At 39.2% G+C, this 22,235-nt stretch overlaps 1 protein-coding gene across 1 annotated transcript in view; it reads right to left on the minus strand.

Moving 5' to 3' along the window:
- RBM47 (RNA binding motif protein 47) overlaps window positions 1-22,235 on the minus strand; it is a 101,410-nt gene that overhangs the window by 28,765 nt on the left and 50,410 nt on the right. Inside the window, exon 2 of the mRNA XM_068974934.1 lies at window positions 7,768-7,891. The gene's annotated coding sequence lies outside the window, so the exon portion shown is untranslated. The remainder of the gene's footprint in view (window positions 1-7,767; window positions 7,892-22,235) is intronic.

Genomic DNA, 22,235 nt, shown 5'->3' on the forward strand with positions numbered 1-22,235 from the left:
CTTCCATGACTTTTTTTTTTTTTTTTTTTTTGGCCTGAGCTGATATGCTTAGCTTCTACTATATTGTCTCAGAGATTTGGTAGAGATTTTATGCTGCCACAAGGAAGTAGACACAAAGCCAGGGCTTGACCATGAGGGCAGTTTCCAAATGCTCTTTTATGTGCGGGTATCCTGAAAGGTTGGCTTTTACAGTGCTTGAGCTCACACACTGTTGTAGGGTCCTTTTCCCTCTGGCATTTCTCTGCTCCTGGGCAGTTGTCTCCCATGCAGGAGTGAGTCCTGATGACTTGGAAGAGAAATCGCAAACTAATCTGACACTGGATATAATACAGAAGTTCATAAATGTCCACACAGGAAATCTCCACGATCCAGTAGAGTCACTTATCTTGCCACGCAGGCAAGCGCAGCCTCTTGTTCAGGGATAAGAAATGGGGAAGCAGCGCTGAATCTCTGGTCTCTTTGGGGAGGGAAAAAAAAAAGCACTACTGCCATTTTTCCTGTTTATTCATATTTCTTTCATCTTTTCTTTTTCTTAATTATTTTTTTCTCTTTCTCATCTTAAATTGTCACTTTATATTCCTGGTTTTCAAATGTAAATACACGGTTAATAAGTACTCCAGGTGATCATATACGACTAGAGTGGTGCTACTGTCTGATTAGCAGCCGTTTGCTTTAATCCTTATTTAAATAACACACACACCTTTTTACTGAGAATTCACCATTTGAACAAAATGTGGTAACATGCGGTTTTAAACTAGGGAAAGGAGAAGAGTTTGTCATTTATGAATTATTTAAATACTAAATGTCTAATTTTTTTTCCAAGGTAGAATTTGCAGGTTTGGGGGAGGAGAGGGAAGTTGTTCTATTCTGAGGAAAGATATCTTTTAGAAGAAGGGAAAGTTGGGGGCGGATGGAGAAGAACCAGTTTTCCCAGTGTCTATAATTTAACTAGGCAGTTAAAGTTAGTTGGAAATTTACATAAAAGTTACAAAGACTATAAATGCTACACAGAAATCAAAACTATATTAGTTAAACCCATGAAATACAGACTGAAATTTAAGAAAGGAAACGTGCAGAAACCTATATCCAGAGTTTTCCTGAACTTAGGGTGTTTAGAATGAAATGGTCAAGTGTCAGGAAGTTTATGATTTTTCAGGTATAATAAACTTCTGGGACTGTTGTTTGAGACATAATTGGTGCTCACGCCTCACACAGTCTGTACTTTCCTTGTCTGCACTCGGAGTTAATATTTCAATTGAAAAACTAGCATACCAGCAAAAACGTCTCTGATTTAAGCTAGTCATTTATTCCCAGTCTCAGAGGAAAAGACTGGATATTCTCTGAGCTAATAAAGTGTGAAATGACTTTAATGCTTCAGGGGAAATATACTATATCAGTCTTGCAAACTGTTTTTAGAAAGCGCGGCTTAGTCAAACAAGAAAATTTAATAGGCTTAGTTATTTCTTTTTTCTCCAAATTGCCTTTTATGGCATAGAGAAGATGAGGACCTACAGCAAACAGTTTATCTCTGTAAACCAGTCGCCATGAAAAATAAGAGGGGACAGACTGGGTCAGTGTGTTTCTCATAGGTCCTGAAGTCAGCCTTAGTAGATTTAACACTAATTTACTTGAGATTTGGATGCCCAATTGCCAATCCTGGGTTCTGATGCAGAGTTTCTAATTCATGTGTGTGTGTGCATGTGTGTTCAGTCGCTTCAGTCGTGTCTGACTCTTTGCAACCCTATGGACTGTAGTCCACCAGGTTCCCCTGTCCATGGGATTCTCCCAGGAAGAAGACAGGAGTGGGTTTCCATGCCCTCCTCCAGGGAATCTCCTGACCCGAGAACTGAACCCTCATCTCCTGCATTGCAGGCAGATTCTTTACCCACTGAGCCACCTGGGGGAAGCCCAATTCATCTGTAGAACCCTGCAACTATGAGTTATGTGAGTGGGGTGCTGTTATCTCCAAGCCCATCAGAGCAGCCCGCCCAGCGAAGACCTTTGGTCCTGGTGATACTGGGTGAGGCAGCTTTTACATGGCCTGGTAGTTTCTTCTTACTTCTCAATATTCTGCAAGTGAAGGCTACGCAGACCTTCACATTTTACACTGTAAGCACTTTCAGGTTCTGTCCACTGTAAAATAGAACTAGGATGATTGTTTGGAAAACATACTTTGCCCACATAACCATGGTTAATCTAGTTTGATTTTTCTAAAGCAGCACAGAGAGAAATTTATTTTTGTATGAACATGAATAAAAATTTGCTGTAGCCTACAGTTTACAGCCACATCCAGTATCTAGTGTGGAGTGACCTCATTCTTTCCCTCTGCTGCCATATATGTGTACATATATAACACACACATGCACACACATAACACACGCTCCCATTTTCCTTCTTACCCTAAAATGCTACCTACTTCTGCTGTTCTTTTGTTGGGGATTTCATCAAGCATGTTTACATCAAAATGCCTGCTGATCCTGGTCACTGCCTCACTCCTCTCGCCGCTGTATCCTAGTTACGGGAGGTAAGCCAGCTGAGCTGTTAGTTTTCCAACCACTTCAGCTTTCTCTCACTTGTCTATTGGGAAACTACCGAAGCCTAGACTGGAAGGCAAAGTGAGTGAGGATGAGCATACGCGGGAATATGTGTGTCAGTAGCTTAAATGCCACATGTCATCAGTGAGACATGGTGAGATTGAAAAGTACCTGTTTACAGGAAGAACCCTGATGAACCCTGACTCTTACCATACACCATATATAAAAACTGACTCACAATGGGTCAGAGATCTAAATGTAAAAAGCTAAAATGATAAAACTCTTAGAAGAAAATATGGAGGAAAAGCTTTATCACACTGGATTTGCCATTGATTTCTCAGACATGACACTAAAAACACAGGCAAAAAAAAAGAAAAAACTGGGTAGACTGGGCTATAGCAAACTGAAAACTTTTGTGAACCAAAGCATACTATCAGCAGACTAAAAAGGCAACCCATGGCATAGGAGAAAATAATTTCTGAAAATATTAGGGAATTAATAGCCTGTGTACATAAAGAACTCCTAAAATGCAACACTAACAAAGCAAACCAACCAACTTAAAAATAGGCAAAGGAATAAACAGGTGATTCACCTAAGATGATACACAAATAGCTAGCAAGCATAAGGTGCTCAACATCACTAACCATTAGGAACATGCAAATCAAAACCACAGTAACATATAGCCACAATAACATACCACTTCATACTTATAAAGATGTCTATTATTTAAGACAAAACAAAAAAGAAATAAGAGTTGACAGGAATGTGGAGAAATTAGAACTCTCGTGCATTGCTGGTAAGAATACAAAATGGTACAGCTGCTATGGAAAAGTTCCTCAAAAACTGTATCACATGATCTACTAGTTCCACCACTGAGCTGGTGGGACCAGTTCCAAAAGAATTGAAAATAGGGATTCAAACAGATATTAGTACACCCATGATCACAGCAGTTTTATTCACATAGCCCAAAGGTGGAACTATCTCATATGTTCATCAGTGCATGAACGGATAAACAAAATGTGGCACATATACAAAATAGAGTATTATTCAGCCTTAAAAGGGAAGGAAATTCTGAAACATACTACAATGTGGATGAACCATAAAAACTTAACACTAAGTGAAACATACTAGACCCAAAGGATAAATGTTGTATAATTCCTCTTATATATGAGACGACCTGGAGTAGTCAGATTTATGAAGACAGAAAATAGAATGGTTGCCAGGAGCTGGGGAGAGGGAGTAATGGAGTGTTATTGTTCAATAGGTGCAAAGTTTTAGGACAGGAAAATGAGATAGCTCTGGAGATAGATAGATGATGTGATATTTGCACAACACGGAAATGCATTTAATGTCCATGAACTGTACAGCTAAAAATGATTACAGTGGTAAATTTTATGTCATGGATATTTGGCCACAGTAAAAAGAAAAAAAAAAAAAGAGTCATGGAAAACCAGCGGAGTTAGTATGTGGAATAAAAAGGAGGAAGGGATGCAGGTCTTTAAGAGAAGATGGGAAAATTATTAGAAAAAATGTCTAGATTATGCAGCTTTTTCTTCATGTTTATGATTCAAATGGCAAAGAGAGAAAACTGATCAATGTATTGGCTTATCAAATGAGACTTTTCAAGTGTGTGAAATCTAGTCTAAAAGTGTCCTTGTTCTAAGATTAGAGTTAGTCTGAGGTACTGCTACAGTTCCTTCATGCTTTTAGATACGGGGAGGTGTTCCAACATGTGTGTAATTTTTTTTGTAAGTACAGGACAAACCGATACTACAGGGTGACACAAAATCCTAGTAGAAAGGAAGCCAGCAAATATTTCTATCTACTGTGTGTTAAAATGGAAGGGACAGTCTACTTCAAAGAGAGGGCTCAATGGCCAGTGGCATACTTTCTTCCAAAGTTTGCTCCAGTCTTCCTGACATTGCTCAGTAGTTGAGTCAAACCATTTTAACATTTCTGGTAGGTGTAAGTGGTAATGGCAAAGCATAACTAAATATTCATGAGCTTATTTACTCCTTAAACCTATTGGATGTCTTCCATTGTTTGAGAATCTGATTAAATTTATGAACAGTATTAGTATAGACTTTCAGTGTATCTTTGTTGAGATGGGTGGCAATTGGTGAGGATGCTGATTAGACAGAACCAGTCTGTAGAAACTATCACTTTAAAATTCTAGTCGTGTGAATGCATGCTAAGTTGCTTCTGTCATGCCTAACTCTTTGTGACCCTATGGACTGCAGCCCGCCAGGCTCCTCTGTCCATGGGATTCTCCAGGCAAGAATACTGGAGTGGGTTGCCAAGCCCTCCTGCAGGGGATCTTCCTGACCCAGGAACTGAACCTGGGTCTCTTATGTCTTCTCTATTGGCAGGTGGGTTTTTCACCACTAGTGCCACCTCTACAAATCTCTGTGAAGGCCACTGACCATTCTTTTGAGATATATCTATGATTTTAAATCTTAATGTGAAAGAATGCAATCTGTCCATGTGTGTGGTGGTATGAACATTGTCATATGTAATGTTTGGGGATGGGGAAGGCAAAGGTCCTTAGCCTTTGCTATATTATCTATTACTTATGAAATAAAGATGTTAGAGTTAAAAGAAACCATAGAGGCTATCTTGAAGGATTTTCCTATTACTTTACTTTTACATTTAAAAATAAGATTAACTTGCGACTCCTCTGGCAGTTCAGTGGTTAAGACTCCACACTTCCAATGCAAGGGGTGAGGGTTTGATTTCTGGTGGGGAAACTAAGATCCCACATGCCATGTGATATGGCTAAAAAAGTAACAATAATAAAACTAAGTAAATAAAAATATGATTAACTTGAAATTTTTTCCTAATACTTGATGCAGGGAAACTTTTTTTCTCCTACAGAACTGCTGCATGTCCAGAAAATGGAAGTTAAACAACACATCATGTTGCTCACAGTTAAGTTTAGATACCTTTATTGTTGTTTTCACTACCTGTGTACTAACATATTTTTACTAAAAACTATCTCATTCTTTGTATGTGTGTGCGTGCTCAGTCATGTCGACTCTTTGCGACCCCATGGACTGTAGCCCGCCAGGCTCCTCTGTCCATGGGATTTCTCAGGCAAGAATACTGGAGTGGGTTGCCATTTTAGTCTCCAGGGGATCTTCCCCACACAGGGATCAAACCCAAGCAGACACTCTTTAGATATAGACAAATTGAACCTCTCACTTTAAAAAAGAAGAAACAGGTCTTGATAAGTTGTGACCCATCCAAGTTTAAGTATTTTTGTTTGTTGTTTGTCTGGACTCACCAACTGAATTAGCTTCTTGTAGACAATGAAAAGACCTTTTGTTCCCTGGAAGCAGGTGGAACAGAGATGAACACAAGTGGTGGCATAGATGCCAACCGAGTGACTGCAAGCCTCACGGGTGCATTCCCCCATGAACAGGTCAGAGGCATTGAGGTGGACACAGCATCAACTGGATGATACTGTCTACTTCAGAGGTCTGGTGTGTGTTAGGGCTGGGCTGGGCCAGGGGAGGGGACAGGCTTACATTTCCTGACCTTCTTAGATTCATTTATGATTTTAAATCTTAATGTGAAAGAATGCAATCTGTACACGTGTACAGTGGTCATATGTACGTGTACCTACGAACACTGTCATATGTCATGTTTGGGGGTGGGGATGGGAAGTATACTTTAGTACATTCCTGGAGGATAGTTTGACAACCTCAATTACAGTAGTCATTAACAGTTCATCCTCCAAAAAAAAGTTCATTCTCATTAATTCCATTTATAGAAATTTAACCCAAGAAAATAATCAGAGACATGAGTAAAATTTATAGTCAGGTATGTTCACTACTGTGGTATTCATAGCACAATGTAATGAACATAATAGTATGTATTTATATATGATGTAACAAACCTTCAAAAATATGAAAATGGCTTAAAAATTACAGCATAGTTGTAGGCTAGAATATTTATTTCATGTTCTCAACTATGTTAAATTTAACTACTTTGTTAAATTATATTTTAGAATATATATGAAAATTTTTTAAAGGGCTTCCTAAGTGGCTAGGTGGTAAAGAATCCGCCTGCCAATGCAGGAGATGCGGGTTCCATCCCTGAGTCAGGAAGATCCCCTGGAGAAGGAAATGGCAACCCATTCCAGTATTCTTGCCTGGTAAATCCCATGGACAGAGGAGTCCAGCAGACTACAGACATGGCTTAGTGACTAAGCAACAACAATTTTTAAAAACGAAAAAGGAATATACTACGGTGTTAACTGTGGTTATCTTTGGATTTTTGGATTGTAATTTTATATTATTCTTTAATTTCCAAGTTTCCTTTAATGAATATGCTTAGATAAAAAGAAAAAAATATTTAATTAGAAACAATTTTAGCTCTCTGTTGTCCCTGAAGTTAGTGGGCATGTTCAGAACCCAGCCTAGAGGATATGAAAACGGACGTGGTGAGGCAGGTGGGCTGAGGGTAGGAGGAGGGAGGGAGACAGTCGGGCAACCAGTGTCACCAGTAGCTCCTCCCTAACATACAGGGATCTGCTGTCTCTACCTCTCAGAGCTAAGTGAGGGCTGTGGTTACGGCTGGGAGGGCTGGCCGTCCAAGACTCGGGGTGAGGCTGATGCAAGTAACCTCTTTCTTCTATGCCTCCTATCCCTGCCACAGCATGCCTAGGATTATCACCCACAGAATAATACCTTCTGTCTATGGAGAATTATATAGTTGTCAAAGTGCATTTATATATATTGCAGTTCACAGGATTACCATGATTTGGAGAGTTTAACATAGTTATTTCTACCTTATATGACAGGTGAGGAAACAGAAATCAGAGGAGGCATACAGATTGTTCAAGGACATATCAGTAGCTCTCTACCTTTTACAAAAGACCTTCCTTGCAAAAAAAAATTTCAAAAGACAACTCTGAGTGAAATCGCTTGACCTCATTTGGGGGTGGTTGGGGAGGGTGAGGGAGACAAGATATAGAAGCAGTAAACAATTTCCCTTAATTCCTAAGATGCTCACATAGCAGCAGCAGGAGCGTCTCGTCTTGGGCCTCAAAGATGTAAACTGAGCAAGGAAATAAGGATTTATACTGTTGGTTCGAAATGACTTACCAAATGACGTATCATGTCATATGTACTAATGTCAATAAACATACATCTGGTACACACTCTCTATACAGCAGATGTACTGGTTGATAAGAATGAAAACTTATCAAACTTTGGCAAGGTGTACTTACCAAAAGCCACCAATTCGATTTGTCTGATCCTCTACACGATGTAGAATAAGAATACACAGGAAGATTCAGGCAGCTTTCTTGGGATTTCTCAATTCAGTTTTTGGAGTGCCCCGTGAGACAAATCCTAAGGAGTTAAAAAAAAACAAAACCTGCTAGGAATGTTTTCTATTTCAATAACATTTTCATACATGCATTATGAATTTGGGGCCATTTTCTTAAAATACCTAAACTACTATTACTCTAATTATCATATTCTCTTCAGATCAAGAAACGCAACCTTTTATTCCTCCTCCTGTCCTTGAAGAAACAGGCAAGAGCCATAAGAAAATGACCAATTTCTTCCCTTTGTTGCATTTTCCCTTCTGTCTTATTTAGAACCCTGCCTCCCCACCCCAACTCCAAGATGAACACCACAGCGTTTAGGAATGAATACAGATGTAGCTTATATTTTATGCTTATAAATCCACAAGAAGAAGAGGTGGTACCCCTTTAAAGAGATGATACTATCTAGCTCATGGACTCCCCCATCCCCATTTGGGGGCTTATGTCACACATCACTATGGATCATCACATTCTTTCGTGCTAGATCCAGAGGGTCTCAAAAACCAGTGAAACGAGCCCTTTGGCCAACCATCACCAACTGATCAGAGCTGGTATAAAAGAAACTTGTTATTCTGCCCTAAAATGTGTAAGACACTTTGGAGGATGTTGTTTGCATGGAGTACTGTAAAAAACAGGATTTAGAGTCCTAGGATAATCTTGAAAGTCATAATATAGAAAGCATTCAAAAGAAACTTAAGTTCAAGAGAAAGGTATTTTAAAAGGGTATGTGAAAAATATATATCCTGAGCACAAAACTTTTACCTTTATTTCACACCTGGAAATATTAATATAATCTGCCAAACTTCAGGAATATTCTCACCTAACTACAGAGGGCCCTCATGAAGCCATCTGAAGACCAGGATGAGTGCCACAATCCAATATGGTGCAGTGGCTGCAGCGCCAGACTTGGAGGACCTAGAAGACTGGGATTTTAATTCTAGCTCTGCTGTGCTTTGTTCTATGTTCTTAGGCAAATCGTTTTACCTGGCTGAGCTAAAGTTTGCTCCCCTGAAGAAAAATAAAAGAGTTGGATTACCAGTAGTTTTCAAACTCGTTTTTTAATATTTGTTTTGCTTCTTTTTTTTTTTTTTAAGGTGTAGCATCCTTTCTTTCACCAAAAATTTACCTAGATACAGAAACAAACTGATAAAACAGGAGCTGGCTAAGCTGAAATAGGGGGTGATATGGGGAAACATCTCCACCCATTCTGCTCCATCGTCCATGCAGGCTGTGTGGGAACACCATAGGTTCTTTAGAACCACAGAGCACAATTTAGAACCTGCCAATGAAACAGCCTTTTAAGTCAGTTACAGGCTTCCCAGGTGGCGAAGAACCCACCTGCCAATGCAGGAGACATAAGAGACATGGGTTCAATCCCTAGATTGGGAAGATCCCCTGGAGGAAGGCATGGCAACCCACTCCAGTATTCTTGCCTGAAGAATCCATGGATAGAGGAGCCTGGCGTGCTACAGTCCATGGGGTCACAAAGAGTTGGATACGACTGAAATGACTTAACATGTACGTACATAGTCAGTTACAGCTCCAAAATTATTCCATCATAACTATCTTTATATTGCAGTGACTGGCAAGGCATTCAATGGCATCCATAACATTATAGCAACACAAGCAATAAAACTAAGCCATGAACTGACTTTAATCCTAATTATTAATGATCTACTAAAAATAAAGCTACACCCTCAAATATATCATAGAATAATTGCTGTTAAACTCTGTACATCTCAAAGCATATAACCCTCACCTTTCTTAAATGCGGCATCCTAGATAATACCTAATGATCACCATCACAGTGTTTGATAAAGAACAATAAATGTGGAAATTACAAGGTGTGTCCTGAAATTAATTCTGCCCTGTCAAGACAACAGAATAAAATGTGAACTCCTGCACTATTCATTTACTATTTAAGTGAATCCTGACAAACTTGCTAAACTTTTCTGGGCCTCACTCTCCATATCCATAAAGTGGAGCTAATTTCTTGTGTGACTGTATGGAGAACAGAGAAAATACTTTAAAACCCTATTCCTGGCACATAATATTGGTGCAAAATTGTAAGCTTTCTCTCTATAATGGCAAATGTTTCCCTTTGAAAAATAATGTCATGGTAATGGAGATGTAAACTCTATGAAGTGGAAGCAAATTATTAATATATAAATGAAATTATAGGTTTTACATAGTTTTGTGCTGAGTCTTAATGATGGAAAGGATTACTGAAGTGCCTCTCATGGCAATTTAAGTAACAGAAAATTTCCCGGGGGGAAAAATACTTAGGACTATTTATTTACCGAAAAACCTGATTTTCCAGAATGACTCCAAACACAAGTCATTTCATAAATATTTTAATACTATTTTATCATGAAAATCTTCAAGCAAAACCCACAGGCCACTTTTTTTCCTTTCACTCCACACTCATCCTGACACAATATTGGGTGTCCTGGGGCACCCCATTTAAGAAGTCCATCTCTAGTATAAATCCTCCATTTTACTATGGAGTAAACTGTCTTACTGAAGGTCACATACGATTTGTGGGGAAGTTCATAGAGAAACAAAATAGTTTCCAGACAGAAACTGGGTTAATGCATTCACTCCAACCCTTCACTCCTTGTTCTGTGAAAAAGCTACAGATAGTGTCCATTATAGGCTTCCTGGGCGGCCCTGGTGGTAAATAACCCACCTGCCGATGCAGGAGACCAAGAGGCGTGGGTTCGTTCCCTGGTTTGGCAAGACCCCCTGGAGGAGGGCATGGCAACCCACTCCAGTGTTCTTGCCTGGAGAATCCCATGGACAGAGGAGTCTGGCGGGCTATGGTCCATACGGTTACAGAGAGTTGGTAGAATCCGAGGGCAACCTTCTGTTGGGTTTACGACACCTATGGCATCATCTTCATTTGCCTGCCCCGATTTCCTCCCTCTCTATTTTGTCTACCATATGTATTTTTGAAAGCTGTTCAAATCTATTTTTGGAATGAGGCAAGGTATAAATAAATATGTGAAATTAATAACTGTCTTTTTTCCAAAAGGAAGCTCCAGTCTAATATCAAGTTCCATGTCACATTCTGCTTCTTTCAACTCTCAAGCATAAACTGAGGCTAAAAATAACTTTCTCAACCCCAGTCCTCCACCAAGAATGAGAATTCTGTTTCTTAAAAACAAACTGGTTCTAAACATAAATCACCTGTCCACACCCCAGGACAATAGTATACGAGTCTGAAGGGAACAGCTACCCACTCCAGTATTCTGGCCTAGAGAATTCCATGGATTGTATAGTCTATGGGGTCGTGAAGAGTCAGACAGGACTGAGCGACTTTCACTTTCACTTTTCACTAAAGCTACCAGGAGACTACCGGAGCAAGAGTCTGGTAACAGAGTGCTGGTTCGAGCTCTGCCAGCAGCAGCCTGAGACCCTCTACAGGCACGCCACTTAGCTTTCTGGCCTTAGCATCCTCACCAGCACACTGAAGCTGATATTAACGCCACAGGTGAGAGTCATTACGAGGATAACATGAGACACTACATTTTGAAAGCATCTTGCCAACCATCAGCTCCTGCCTGGACAGCTGCACAGCCTCCCAGCTGACTTCATCCCATCCACTCTTGCCTGCTGCAATCAATCTGGCTCTCAAGACAGGCAAAGTGACCTTTTAGAAACACACAATTTGGACTTCCCTGGTGGTCCAGTGGTTAAGAATCCAGCTGCCAATGACGGAGACATGGGTTCAATCCCTGGTCTAGGAAGACCCCACCCAGCTTGGGGCAACTGAGCCCGAGCACCGCTAACTGGAGGTCTTGCATCTAGGGCCCACGCTCTACAAGAGAAGCCAGTGCAACGAGAAGTCCGCGCACCGCGACTGGAGAATAGCCCCTGCTCTCCGCAACTAGAAAAGAAGCCTGTGCGCAGCAACCAGATCCAGAGCAGCAGAAAACTAATGACTAATTAAAACCCACACAATTTGATCATGTCACCCTCCTGCTTGAATCTCTACCCTCTCTTCCACTACCCTTAGAAGAAAGTCAATGTCCTCAGTAAGGGATGTAAGGAAGACTTTGGCTCCTTCCCCAGCCTCATCTTGTGTCACTTTTCCCCAACGCTTGCTACTCCTAGAGCTTTAAATCTTCCCCAATGCCCTGCCTAGCTAGCTTGTTCTCATCCTTACACTTCACTCCTCAGAGGTCATCTCTGGAGCCCCTCTCATAACACTGGCTCGAATCTAATGAAATTGCCCCCTGAGGGGACAAAAACAGTAGAATAGTGGCAATTTTACTTGGTTTAATTTTACAGTAGTTGGTATAATGGCAGTCTTCTCCAGTCAATTATAGACTTGACCAGGGCAGGATCCAGATCTGATCACAGCTATAATCCCAGTGTCCCACACACAATCCTAGCACACAGTAGGTGCTTCACTGTTTAATTAGTGAGAGGGACTGTTACTACCTTTTCAATACTAAGCACATAATTGATATACTGTCATTGGTAGTATCATGTTTTCGTTCAAATGCTACTGTTCCATAGGAATAAAATATAGCCAAAAGAAAAAAAAAAAATCACCTTTTAAGACTTCCCTGGAAAGTCAATTCTGGAAACCATGACTTTTAGTAAGTATACCACATATCATCAGGAATAGAATTTAGCCCACTGATAAGGTATCATTTATGGATTTTTTTTCTTTTTCAACTCAAATGTTTCTTACCAAACAGCAGAATGAAAACAACTCTCAAAAGAAACCAGATGATTTGGATTTATCTTTTTTTTTTTTTTTTTTTTTACACCTTTTGCCATATGACAGCAAAGCAGTTGGGGGAAAACTAGCATACAAAAGAATGCTGGACTTGAAACAGGAATTTAAAAACACACTTCCTCATGGTATTAAAAAAGAATACACCTAAAACATCCCCAGATCACCTTGCCAAGTATACCTTATCTTATGTCTCTCCTGAAATGAACCGAGCAAAGACCAAGTCCAAACAAGTGGGATGGACTTCCCTCGTGGTCCGGTGGTTAAGACTCGGAGCTCCCAATGTAGGGGGCCTGGGTTCAATCCCTGGTCAGGGAACTAGGTACCACATGTTGCAACTAAGACCTGGCGAAGCCAAATAAATAAATAAATATTGAAAAAATAATAAACAAATTGGGATGATTTGCAGGGTAGAGGAGGCTAGTCCCAACAGTACTAATTACAACAAATATTCAAGGAGTGCTTATTAGGTGCCAGGCATTGTGCTAAGCATTTCATGTACACTTATTTAATTGTTACTACAACTCCATGAAGCAAATTCTGTTTATAGTCATCCTGAACATGAGGGAATTAAACAGAGGGAGACTGCTCATTTGTTCAGGTTCCTTAATTGTAAGTAATGAAGCTGGGATTGAAACCCAAGAGGTCTGAGACCAGGGTCTGTGCTCTTAATTATTGTGCTCTATGGAAGAATCCAATTGCTTACCCAGTTTGGGAGTAGAAAATGAAAACTTCTGTTACAACAGAAATGACAGATCACTCTATGTATTTATATGGCAGTTTTAGAGTCATTTATGAGAAGTCAAAACTGTGAACAGCAAATCCATGGATTGTCAAGGCCCACCATCTAAGGGTTTTCTGAAGAATCTCAATATCCACCTTCAAACAGTAAAAGATATTCTTGCTTGGGTTAGAAATAAAGCCAGGAGTGTAACTTTTTAGCTGAAGAGTAGAAAATGTGAGACACTCATAAATATTACGGGCTCAGAAATACCTGGTTACCCAACTTGTTCCCTAGATTCTTGAAAAACTGGCATGCTTGGGGAAGTTTTCGAGAAACCCTATGAAAGGCATAATCAGAGCCTGCAATTTCACTGTCTATGGCTGTCAATAATCTCTAATCAGATTGTTTTTTCTCGCTAACATTTAACAAAATTATCTGTCTTTTTGTCTTTTCATAGCAAAGAAAATGAACACAGTAACACTAACATCACAGAAATTATTTTTTAAAATGAACGCAAATTACCAATTCTTTATGTATGATTCATAAATGGTGGTTACTGCAATCTCACTACCCACTCCCTCCATTTCTTGTGTGTGACATTTGACCCTTTTTATAATGTGCACCTTGTACCAGTGAAACCTAAGGCACCAGCTAGTTACTTATTAAACCTGGGTGCCAAGGGCTGACTTGTACAAATTATGCTGTTAACTGCCCGGCCTGGCCTGTGTGCAGAAGTGGAAAAAGCAATCATCATAGCTGTGAAATTCTGTCATATCGGCAGAATTGAACTACAAATTGCAGCAATTCGTGCCTGACCTCTGATCTGTGAAGTTAAGTCTAAACCTTTGAACCTCAGCTTGGAGTTGAGAAATAGTATTTACTTGTACCCAAGAAGATGGCTGCTGTGAATAGTTAACCCCGTGTGCCTGGTGCTCCATCTATCTCCACCTGCCCTGAAGAGTCGAGAGGGAGATCTGGAGGGTAAACTTCTCATAAAGTGGCATTATGAAAAAAAATCTAATAAAAGTAGAAAATTTCAGAATGTAACTTTTTTAAGGGAGCATATAAAAATAATTTTTAAAAAGGAGAGAATCTGAGATAACTGAAATTATTGGACATTTAGACAAAGTGAGAATGTGTGTTAAATAATTTTTTTATAAATTAGGCAAAAATAGAGTTTTGACTACACATTAAAACTTTAAAAATTTTTAATCAAATGAATCTCTCATATGTTGTATATTTAAACAATTATCTAATTTCTGTATAAAATACAAACTCATATTAAGTCAGCTCTATGAAAAAGCAATCTTGGGAAACCAGTTTTACTTTTCTTTGAACCTAAGCTTACCTTCTGATACTAAACTTTAGATGTAGGCTAAGGAATAAGTAAAATATCAGTAATAAATGTTTTTATGTATACATTTTGTTATAACATTGATTCATTGTATTTTATTCATAATGACAAGGGTTTTTCTTTTTAGGATTAGCTTCAAATGCTATCCAGATCACTCCATTTCCAGGTAGAAAAAAGCAAATAAAGATTCTTTATCTCTGGCTTCTTTAATATTAGAACATCTAAACAGCATATAAAATATAAATTATTCCTTCTAATAAAAGTGAAACTAATTTATATAGTGCTTAAAGTATATAAACCTACACTTAACTAATTCCATTTCATAAACTTTACTGTTGGCTTGAAAAAAGCAGTATGATTGATATGAGAGTCTTTTTACACCTGAACTTTTCTCAGTCATTATCAGTAACCTTTATGTAGTAACTCTCAAGAGCTAATTCTATTAATTTCATATTTTTCCTTATCTCATTTAAATAATCACACAAAATTCTTTTGTAGCAACTGAGTCTGAAATGACTTTGAAAAACAAATGTGGATATTACTGATAAATTCCTGCTTTTAATCCCAGAATGAAAATAGCAGCAATCTATGAAAACATGACTTTTTTTCCACCTAGTTTTTTCAAGTGTGATAAAGTGAAAAGATGCTAGACAAACTGTTTTGTTTTTTGTTTTTTAAATGTTCTTAAGAAGTTTGGTTTTGCTGCTGGTAAGGCAAACTGTGCAGCATTTGAAATTCTCACAAACTTCTAAAATTTTTTTTGCCCTCAATTAAAAACAAAATGGATCACTTGTTTATTCAACCTGATCTAAATTACTTTAACTAAACAAAACCATCTCCTCCTCTCTTCCAATTACAACAAATAAGGTGTCCCCTACCTTTCCAGTCTTGAAATCTGGATGCGACAGGCTAATAATGGTAACAAAAGCTTTGCTTAAGCAAACTTTGCTCCTGATCCAGGAACTGCGTAACTCTATTATACATGACACACTTCTCCTCATTGGTCAATGAGCTTTGGCCACTTAAATGCCTTGGGAGTCATTTGCTAAGGGCACCTGGAATGAACTTGAGTGGGTGGTACAGAAAGAAGGGAGGTGTTTAAATCACCAGATACAAAATGCTCCACACCAGCCTGACAATTTAATAGCAAACTTTCGGTAGCAAATGGATCTGGGGAAGACCCAAGAAGACAAAAGTTTTGACATTTCATAGAGAAGGAAATGTACCTGAAGTATTTTATTCTATCACCAATACTAACTAAAAGGAAACAAATGTATTTTTAAAATTCACCTTCCTAGAAATAAGGTGGGTGCCGATTACATTGTTCTGCTTGCTACAAAAAAAAAAAAAACAACAAAAAACAATTCTTACTTCACCTGAGTTGTTGAGTTTTAAACACTTCATGAAGTGCTTAGAAAATTTCCAAAATAGAAAGTACTCAAAAAATGTTACCATGATTTCCTAGAAATGTTCTATTTTTTAGTTTTTTATTTATATATAGAATTTTTTTTTTCTTCTCATTGTATCTGGGGTAGGTAACTGGGAGTGAGTACCCTTTATCTTTTCTCCTAATCACTACCAGTAATAGGGTTTAGATAAGCCTGGTAGAAAAAAGAGAGAGGCAAAAATTACACAAGAACTAAACCCTCATTTATTTTACTTTATCCATTTGGAGCTGGCAATGGATTTATTGGTAAGAGGCAGGGGAAAATAGAAGGGGTAGAAAGAAAAAGGAGCAGTAAAACATGATTCATGGACAATAAAAACAGTCCGTACATAACAACGGGTTCGGAGGACCAGAAACACTTAAGCAGAGTAAATATATTCCTCTGTAAGGAGCAAAGAGATGGAAACGCTCTGGGGGTTGAGATGGTCACTTCAGGCAGCCGGCAGATCAGGGAAGAAGGGACCAGAAGATGGACTACAGGAGGCTTCCTGAAAGCTAACCAGTGACATCTGGGACCACCTGAGCCAGGATTAACATGCGCTCTACAGCTCAGGGGTAAGGAATCCACCTGCCAATACAGGAGACGAGGGTTTGATTCCTGGGTTGGGAATCCCCTGGAGAAGGAAATGGCAACCCACTTCTTGCCTGGGGAATCCCATGGACAGAGGAGCCTGGCGGGGATCACAAAAGTTGGACAGGACTTAGCATACAAAGAAAGCACCCCACAGGGTCCAAAGAAAGGAACAAATCTATAACTCTTCCTGAAACAAACATTTCAAACTTGTGGTCTTGAATTTTCCATTAGTTGTTATTTTGTAAATCCCATAACTTTAGCAATCTGAAATAGCCAGGATGGGAAAAAGGCCAGAGTAACAAGTTTTAAATCTACTTATCTACTTACATTTTTTAAGAGAGACAGTTTTATTACTCCCAAATGAAATAATCTAAAGCTATCAATAGTGACAAGAAAATTATCAACAGGTTACTTAGTAAAGGGTCAAAATCCAGAACAAGTCTAAGATTATAATCACGTTAAATATTATATAAAACTAAATTGCTAAGTTCTGATTAAAGGAAAATGGAAGCAATCTCTTGCAATGATACTAAGGCAGTGTTTCCAAAAAACTGCTAAATTTACACTGAATTCCTTTTGACTACAAAAGGAACCCAGAAAATCTGCCTTTTTATATAAGTGTAATTGAGTATATTATGTAAGAATATTATATAAGAATTTAATAAATTCTGGATGTGTGACATGCTTTAAGCATTAGGAAGAATATTTTTGGTTTAAAGGTTTGGTTTATGAATGCCTGTGAGAGAAAAAGAGAAAATGTGTTTGTGTGTGTGTGAATTCTTATACAAACATTACCAAGAATACAAAAACATAGGGAACAAACCATCTCAAGATGATAAATTTCTAAAGTAAGGGCAGGGCAGCTTTTCACTGAATATCTAAAGGCATAATTACCATTACAGCCTACCCTGAACAAAAATGAGCAACTTCTGCCTGCTTCTGCTTTGAACAGAGTTAATTTTAAAAATACACATGGCATACCAATATCTATGGTCTTGGCAAAAAACAAGGCACACAAGTTATCATAAATGCACATGATATAGACAAGTACACAAGAAAAGTAAAAGTCAGCCGTTCTGCTGGTAGGGACACCGATTCCTATTACATAAGCCTCCGTGAAGGCAGATGTACAAAAACTGTATGTTGGTGGCATCACAGTAGACACATGCTACATTTGCTGCCTAACTTCCGACAGCTCTGGCATGCGTAAGTCATCCCTGGAGGAGCATCCTTTGTCTTAACAAAGCAACTTTGTTTTTAGAGTGGACTGACAGCAGGCAAATATGAGATCTGAGACTGGCAAAAAAAAAAAAAAAAAAACACTAAGGTAAGCTCTAAGGTAAATCTGGAGAAAGGAATAAGAAATAAGATTCAGACAGATCATGGAAAAGAGATGTTGTAGCATGGATGCGGACCTGGTAATAAGCCAGGAAATTGTCATGTGGGTTATTTTAAATATAGGTAATATCTCTCAGAGCTTCCCTGGTGGCTCACCAGTAAAGAATCTGCCTGCCAGTGCAGGAGACTCAGGGTTCAATCTCTGGGTTGGGAAGATCCCCTAGAGAATGACATGGCAACCCACTTCAGTATTCTTGCTTGAAGATCCCCATGGACAGAGGAGCCTGGTGGGCTGCAGTCCATGGGGTCACAAAGAGTTGGACATGATTTTGTGACTGACCAACAACATTTATTAAAGTCCCTTTTACATCCTATTAGGAGAACATTATTTTTTATTTTATCTTACCTAAAGACTTAAAGATCTAGCCAGTGTGAAGATCAAGTGAATGTGTGTTGCTCTATATTTAATAGTAGTATATAGCTTTCCAGAAGTAAACTTTACACTATTTAGAATTTCAAAACTTTTGCTGAAATTGGTTACTCTATTAATGCATGACTAAAGCAGAAGAGGAAGAAATGGTACACACACACACACACACACACACACACACCAAGGTACTAGCCTTTATATGAAAAAGTGTCAATTATCAGCACTGAAGCCATATTACCTGTATGGGTGGTGTCAGCAACAATAGTTGGTCATGACCAGTAACTAATCGACATTGGGAAGGTGAGTTCAAAGAGGTGAAGGCATGCAGGTATGAGAGTCCTCCTAAAGAAGGATAAACATGGAACCCACCAAAAGAATGGCAACATTATAAAAGGATTAACACCTCCAAACATCTTTTGGTTTCCACGTATACCCAACATACACACACCTTGGCCTCAGCTGCATGCACTGTTAACATCCCTTTACCTACAGTAATCTTCACTAACTCTTAGAAACCTGCTAGGTTTGACAGTGATCACTTCCTGCTCCCCTACCACAGCAAACTGTCAGTCAGTTCAGTTCAGCCGCTCAGTCATGTCCAACTCTTTGCGACCCCATGAATTGCAGCACCCCAGGCCTCCCTGTCCATCACCAGCTCCCAGAGTTCACTCAAACTCATGTCCATCGAGTTGGTGATGCCATCCAGCCACCTCATCCTCTGTCGTCCCCTTCTCCTCCTGCCCCCAATCCCTCCCAGTATCAGAGTCTTTCCCAACGAGTCAGCTCTTTGCATGAGGTGGCCAAAGTACTGGAGTTTCAGCTTTAGCATCATTCCTTCCAAAGAACACCCAGGACTGATCTCCTTTAGAATTGACCAGTTGGATCTCCTTGCAGTCCAAGGGACTCTCAAGAGTCTTCTCCAACACCACAGTCCAAAAGCATCAATTCTTCGGTGCTCAGCTTTCTTCACAGTCCAACTCTCACATCCATACATGACTACTGGAAAAACCATAGCCTTGACTAGACGGACATTTGTTGGCAAAGTAATGTGCTTTTGAATATGCTATCTAGGTTGGTCATAGCTTTCCTTCCAAGGAGTAAGCGTCTTTTAATTTCATGGCTTCAATCACCATCTGCAGTGATTTTGGAGCCCCCCAAAATAGTCTGACACTGTTTCCACTGTTTCCCCATCTATTTCCCATGAAGTGATGGGACCAGATGCCATGATCTTCATTTTCTGAATGTTGAGTTTTAAGCCAACTTTTTCACTCTCCTCTTTCATTTTCATCAAGAGGCTTTTTAGTTCCTCTTCACTTTCTGCCATAAGGGTGATATCATCTGCATATCTGAGGTTATTGATATTTCTTCCAGCAATCTTGATTCCAGCTTGTGTTTCTTCCAGTCCAGCGTTTCTCATGATGTACTCTGCATATAAATTAAATAAGCAGGGTGACAATATACAGCCTTGACGTACTCATTTTCCTATTTGGAACCAGTCTGTTGTTCCATGTCCAGTTCTAACTGTTGCTTCCTGGCCTGCATACAGATTTCTCAAGAGGCAGGTTAGGTGGTCTGGTATTCCCATCTCTTTCAGAATTTTCCACAGTTTATTGTGATCCACACAGTCAAAGGCTTTGGCATAGTCAATAAAGCAGAAATAGATGTTTATCAGGAACTCTCTTGCTTTTTCCATGATCCAGCGGGTGTTGGCAATTTGATCTCTGGTTCCTCTGCCTTTTCTAAAACCAGCTTGAACATCTGGAAGTTCATGGTTGGAGAATTTTGGAGAATTGGAGAATTTTGGAGAATTGGAGAGTTGGAGAATTTTGAGCATTACTTTACTAGCGTGTGAGGTGAGTGCAATTGTGCAGTGGTTTGAACATTTTTTGGCATTGCCTTTCTTTGGGATTGGAATGAAAATTGACCTTTTCCAGTCCTATGGCCACTGCTGAGTTTTCCAAATTTGCTGGCATATTGAGTGCAGCACTTTCACAGCATCATCTTTCAGGATTTGAAATAGCTCAACTGGAATTCCGTCACCTCCACTAGCTTTGTTCGTAGTGATGCTTCCTAAGGCCCACTTGACTTCACATTCCAGGAACTACAGCAAACTGTAGTACCTCGTAATTACCTAATTACCAGTCTTTACTTTACATATCCTGTGGTAGTTTTAACACACTTTTTATTTTTTAAAAGAAGAAGCTGAGAAGAAATACTGAATGCAGGTGGAGAGGAGATATCTATTACAAAGTCATAAATAATGTGTAAAATCCAAGCCCTGTGTTCTACTTTTAACACAAAAGCCATACTGTAAAAAGGAGAACCCCCTCCCCACAATGAGCAATCCGGTTAACAAGAGCTCAGGAAGCGTGTGATTTTGCAAAGTAATATGTAGGTTTTACTCTTTAATAGTTAAATGGTATTTTAATTTCCTCTAAATTACCACAGAAATCCCCTACCATTCTGGATTTACCAAGCACTGTGCTTTTCTGTCCAGATGTGTTTATTTTCAATAATGCTCTGCAATATATTCAAGCACAGAGGGAAAAAGCAGTCAAAGACCTGGACCCTGATGTGGGCTCTATGAACTGGGAGCTAATAACTAATAATCTTTTTGGAGACAATTAAATATCAAACAACTGAAAGACATAAAATACAGGGCGAACCGCAGCACCACGTGCTGTGCAGACACTAAATGCTGCAAGGTCACGTAGGAGCCTTATCAAGTTGACCAGAGTCCATGGGGAAAGCTTCCATCTGGGGGTGCCAGCAGGCTGCCTTCTGATTTATAGTCATTTTAGGTTACTTACACGGCAATCACAAAGCTCACAACTTGAAAACATGCACTTCTTGGGGCTTCCCTGGTGGCTCAGTGGTAAAGAATCCACCTGCCAAAGCAGGATACACAGGTTTGACCCCTGATCTGGAAGGATCCCACATACCTCAGGGTGACTAAACCCATGCAATACAATTGACCCCGTGCTCTGCAAGCCAGAGAGCCGAATCTCCTGAGCCCATGAACCGAAACTACTAAAGCCTGAGTACTCTGGAGCCCGTACCCTGCAACAAGAGAAGCCACCGCGATGCGAAGCTTGTGCACAGCAACTGGACCCCTGCTCACTGCAACTAGAGAAAAGGCCGCACGGCAACAAAGACCCAGGACAGCTAAAAAGAAATTTTAAAAATAAAAATACACTTCTCTGTTTAGTTTGTGATTCAAAAAAAAAACAAAACCTCTTTGCTGAAGAATTACATAATGTATTTCATAAGTATAATACCTTAATCAACCAAGAAATTGAATCTTATCTGGGGCTTGAATGGCTGGCAAGGTCCTAAATAAGTCATGTTGTCTTTAAAAGACTGTGAACATTTTTTTTTCTTTAAAACTCTTGGGTTCACTTCTTGTTTAAGCTTAATTATATGATCAATATACTTTTGCCATTTTGTAAAAGAAGCTCTTACTTTTTGAGAACATAGAAGCAGATATTCTAAAGAAAAAATTTAATATGGAAACAATAGAAATCATGTAAAAAACAATCTAGCAGATTAAAACTTTAACTGCTGTGCATCTATAAACATCGGTTAAGTCATTAATTAGAAACATGAGGACACCTTTAATAGATCAATTGCAAGGCTGGTCAGTTTAGATAATGCTAAAATTAGCAAGCAGTGTATATTCAATAAAAAAGAACAACATAAAATAGTACTGAGGCAAATAGCTTAGACATAATGAACCTAAGTTTCTATGAGCG

The sequence above is a fragment of the Capricornis sumatraensis genome, chromosome 7, assembly GCF_032405125.1.
Source record: "Capricornis sumatraensis isolate serow.1 chromosome 7, serow.2, whole genome shotgun sequence".
Taxonomy (NCBI): Eukaryota; Metazoa; Chordata; class Mammalia; order Artiodactyla; family Bovidae; genus Capricornis; species Capricornis sumatraensis.